The 5000-nt window shown below is 39.3% G+C and overlaps 1 pseudogene; it reads right to left on the bottom strand.

The window, feature by feature from the left end:
* LOC115122444 (TRAF2 and NCK-interacting protein kinase-like) overlaps positions 1–5000 on the bottom strand; it is a 52808-nt pseudogene that overhangs the window by 6925 nt on the left and 40883 nt on the right.

Below are 5000 nucleotides of genomic sequence, written 5' to 3'. Positions count from 1 at the left end.
TACCCCAGAGAGCAGCACACAGTATCTCAGAGTTGAAGCGCTTCTTGTATTTGCGTATCTCAGGCGTGTCACTGTGAGGTCGTATGTTGGTTGGGTTCACGTTGACCACGCTGATCTTTCTGGCCTCGGCTAGCCTGGCCTGCTCCTGATGCAGCAACTCACTGGTGAACAGACCTGAAACCACAGAACAACGTTATAGTATAGTGGAGGCAGGTAGCCCAGAGGTTAGAGCCTTGGGCCATTAAGCAAAAGGTCGCTGGATTGAATCCCTGAGCTGAAAAGGTGAAACATCTGCTGCTGTGCCCTTGAGCAAGGCACTTAACCCTAATTGCTCTAAGGTTGCCGCTGACCCTGGCCGTGACCCCGCTCACCGAGGGTGTCTCTGGGAGAGTTGGGATATTCAAAAACACATTTCCATTTCACACATGTATTAATACACACTTGTACATCTGTGAAATAGGACAAATAGAAGCACAGGTTTGTTTTGTAACGTTTACACTACATTACAACCTTACAATAACATAAACACAACATTACAGCAACCAAAGAATAACCTTACAACAACATAAACACAACATTACAGCAACTAAAGAATAACCTTACAATAACATTAACACAACATTACCAGCTGAGTTCTCTTCCTCGTCTTCAGTAGGGGAGGTCTGATAGGACCTTGGGTCACCGAATGGGGAGAAGGAGGCTTTAGATCCAAATTGCTGGAAAGAAACAATCAATGAGCACAACTGTAGACAACAACTAAAGAATCACTGTGTATGTGTGTGTGTGTGTGTGTGTGTGTGTGTGTGTGTGAGTGTGTTACCTCTTTCAGTGCATCCAGGGTTGAGGGTGAAGAGGAGCTCTGCTGGACCAGGTCAGGGAGATTACCTTGGTTACCGCTGCCGTGAAGGTTGCTATGAAACCCGTTACTCTCACCATGGCCTGGTGCCCTCCTCCTATCCTCCGCCTGAGAGAGACACAGAGAGAGAGAAAGCTAAGTTGTATGTCCGTGCGTGTGTGTGCGTGTGTGTGCGTGCGTGTATGCGTATGTGTGTGTGTGTGTGTGTGTGTGTGTGTGTGTGTGTGTGTGTGTGTGTGTGGGTGTGTGCGCGTGCGTGTGCGGGTGTGTGTGTGTGTCTCACCTCTGTCATGATCAGAGTGCTGTCCTGTGTTGTGTTGAAGGAGCCTGCCAGAGGTTCTTCAGTCAAACCTTCATATGCTTCACCCTGCTGCGGCCTGCAAAAAACACACACACACACACACACACACACACACACACACACACACACACACACAGTCAGATCCCCTACATACAACTCACCACAACTGTAAATTGATGGCATAGTATACACACATCTGTGTTAAATACACACACACTTACATGACGGCCACAGTCCCATCTTGCCCCGTCTCTCCGTCCTCGTCGCTGCTCTCTGACCGCTCCTCACTCGAGGATGAGTAGTCTGTCACCTTGGAAACAGAGATAATACAATCCATTCTATCACCTTTATTTGGAAGGTATACTGTCTGAAAGTGTACACTATGAAGGTATACTGTCTGAAAGTGTACACTATGAAGGTATACTGTCTGAAAGTGTACACTATGAAGGTATAATATCAGAAAGTGTACACTATGAAGGTCTACTGTCTGAAAGTGTACACTATGAAGGTATACTGTCTGAAAGTGTACACTATGAAGGTATACTGTCTGAAAGTGTACACTATGAAGGTATACTGTCTGAAAGTGTACACTATGAAGGTATACTGTCTGAAAGTGTACACTATGAAGGTATAATATCTGAAAGTGTACACTATGAAGGTATGACATATGAAAGTGTACACTATGAAGGTATAACATATGAAAGTGTACACTATGAAGGTATACTGTCTGAAAGTGTACACTATGAAGGTATAATATCTGAAAGTGTACACTATAAAGGTATACTGTCTGAAAGTGTACACTATGAAGGTCTACTGTCTGAAAGTGTACACTATGAAGGTATAATATCTGAAAGTGTACACTATAAAGGTATACTGTCTGAAAGTGTACACTATGAAGGTCTACTGTCTGAAAGTGTACACTATGAAGGTATACTGTCTGAAAGTGTACACTATGAAGGTATAACATATGAAAGTGTACACTATAAAGGTATACTGTCTGAAAGTGTACACTATGAAGGTATAATATCAGAAAGTGTACACTATGAAGGTATACTGTCTGAAAGTGTACACTATGAAGGGATACTGTCTGAAAGTGTACACTATGAAGGTATAATATCAGAAAGTGTACACTATGAAGGTCTACTGTCTGAAAGTGTACACTATGAAGAAATACTGTTTGAAAGTGTACACTATGAAGGTATAACATATGAAAGTGTACACTATGAAGGTATACTGTCTGAAAGTGTACACTATGAAGGGATACTGTCTGAAAGTGTACACTATGAAGGTATACTGTCTGAAAGTGTACACTATGAAGGGATACTGTCTGAAAGTGTACACTATGAAGGGATACTGTCTGAAAGTGTACACTATAAAGGTATATTGTCTGAAAGTGTACACTATGAAGGTATACTGTCTGAAAGTGTACACTATGAAGGTATACTGTCTGAAAGTGTACACTATGAAGGGATACTGTCTGAAAGTGTACACTATGAAGGGATACTGTCTGAAAGTGTACACTATAAAGGTATATTGTCTGAAAGTGTACACTATGAAGGTATACTGTCTGAAAGTGTACACTATGAAGGGATACTGTCTGAAAGTGTACACTATGAAGGGATACTGTCTGAAAGTGTACACTATAAAGGTATATTGTCTGAAAGTGTACACTATGAAGGTATACTGTCTGAAAGTGTACACTATGAAGGTATACTGTCTGAAAGTGTACACTATGAAGGTATACTGTCTGAAAGTGTACACTATAAAGGTATACTGTCTGAAAGTGTACACTATGAAGGTATACTGTCTGAAAGTGTACACTATAAAGGTATACTGTCTGAAAGTGTACACTATGAAGGTCTACTGTCTGAAAGTGTACACTATGAAGGTATACTGTCTGAAAGTGTACACTATGAAGGTATAACATATGAAAGTGTACACTATAAAGGTATACTGTCTGAAAGTGTACACTATGAAGGTATAATATCAGAAAGTGTACACTATGAAGGTATACTGTCTGAAAGTGTACACTATGAAGGGATACTGTCTGAAAGTGTACACTATGAAGGTATAATATCAGAAAGTGTACACTATGAAGGTCTACTGTCTGAAAGTGTACACTATGAAGGTATACTGTCTGAAAGTGTACACTATGAAGGTATAACATATGAAAGTGTACACTATGAAGGTATACTGTCTGAAAGTGTACACTATGAAGGGATACTGTCTGAAAGTGTACACTATGAAGGTATACTGTCTGAAAGTGTACACTATGAAGGGATACTGTCTGAAAGTGTACACTATGAAGGGATACTGTCTGAAAGTGTACACTATAAAGGTATATTGTCTGAAAGTGTACACTATGAAGGTATACTGTCTGAAAGTGTACACTATGAAGGTATACTGTCTGAAAGTGTACACTATGAAGGGATACTGTCTGAAAGTGTACACTATGAAGGTATACTGTCTGAAAGTGTACACTATGAAGGTATACTGTCTGAAAGTGTACACTATGAAGGTATACTGTCTGAAAGTGTACACTATGAAGGTCTACTGTCTGAAAGTGTACACTATGAAGGTATACTGTCTGAAAGTGTACACTATGAAGGTATACTGTCTGAAAGTGTACACTATGAAGGTATACTGTCTGAAAGTGTACACTATGAAGGTATACTGTCTGAAAGTGTACACTATGAAGGTATAATATCTGAAAGTGTACACTATGAAGGTATAATATCTGAAAGTGTACACTATGAAGGGATACTGTCTGAAAGTGTACACTATGAAGGTCTACTGTCTGAAAGTGTACACTATGAAGGTATAACATTTGAAAGTGTACACTATGAAGGTATACTGTCTGAAAGTGTACACTATGAAGGTCTACTGTCTGAAAGTGTACACTATGAAGGTATAACATCTGAAAGTGTACACTATGAAGGTATACTGTCTGAAAGTGTACACTATGAAGGTATAACATCTGAAAGTGTACACTATGAAGGTATACTGTCTGAAAGTGTACACTATGAAGGTATACTGTCTGAAAGTGTACACTATGAAGGTATACTGTCTGAAAGTGTACACTATGAAGGTATAATATCAGAAAGTGTACACTATGAAGGTCTACTGTCTGAAAGTGTACACTATGAAGGTATAACATATGAAAGTGTACACTATGAAGGTATACTGTCTGAAAGTGTACACTATGAAGGTATACTGTCTGAAAGTGTACACTATGAAGGTATACTGTCTGAAAGTGTACACTATGAAGGTATACTGTCTGAAAGTGTACACTATGAAGGTATAACATCTGAAAGTGTACACTATGAAGGTATAATATCAGAAAGTGTACACTATGAAGGTATACTGTCTGAAAGTGTACACTATGAAGGGATACTGTCTGAAAGTGTACACTATGAAGGTATACTGTCTGAAAGTGTACACTATGAAGGTCTACTGTCTGAAAGTGTACACTATGAAGGTATAACATATGAAAGTGTACACTATGAAGGTATAATGTCTGAAAGTGTACACTATGAAGGGATACTGTCTGAAAGTGTACACTATGAAGGTATACTGTCTGAAAGTGTACACTATGAAGGTCTACTGTCTGAAAGTGTACACTATGAAGGTATAACATATGAAAGTGTACACTATGAAGGTCTACTGTCTGAAAGTGTACACTATGAAGGTATAATATCAGAAAGTGTACACTATGAAGGTATAATATCTGAAAGTGTACACTATGAAGGTATACTGTCTGAAAGTGTACACTATGAAGGTATACTGTCTGAAAGTGTACACTATGAAGGTATACTGTCTGAAAGTGTACACTATGAAGGTATA

Source organism: Oncorhynchus nerka, linkage group LG5 (genome assembly GCF_034236695.1).
Source record: "Oncorhynchus nerka isolate Pitt River linkage group LG5, Oner_Uvic_2.0, whole genome shotgun sequence".
Taxonomy (NCBI): Eukaryota; Metazoa; Chordata; class Actinopteri; order Salmoniformes; family Salmonidae; genus Oncorhynchus; species Oncorhynchus nerka.
The sequence above is the reverse complement of the archived record's forward strand: the minus strand, read 5'-3'. Positions and strand labels throughout refer to the sequence as shown.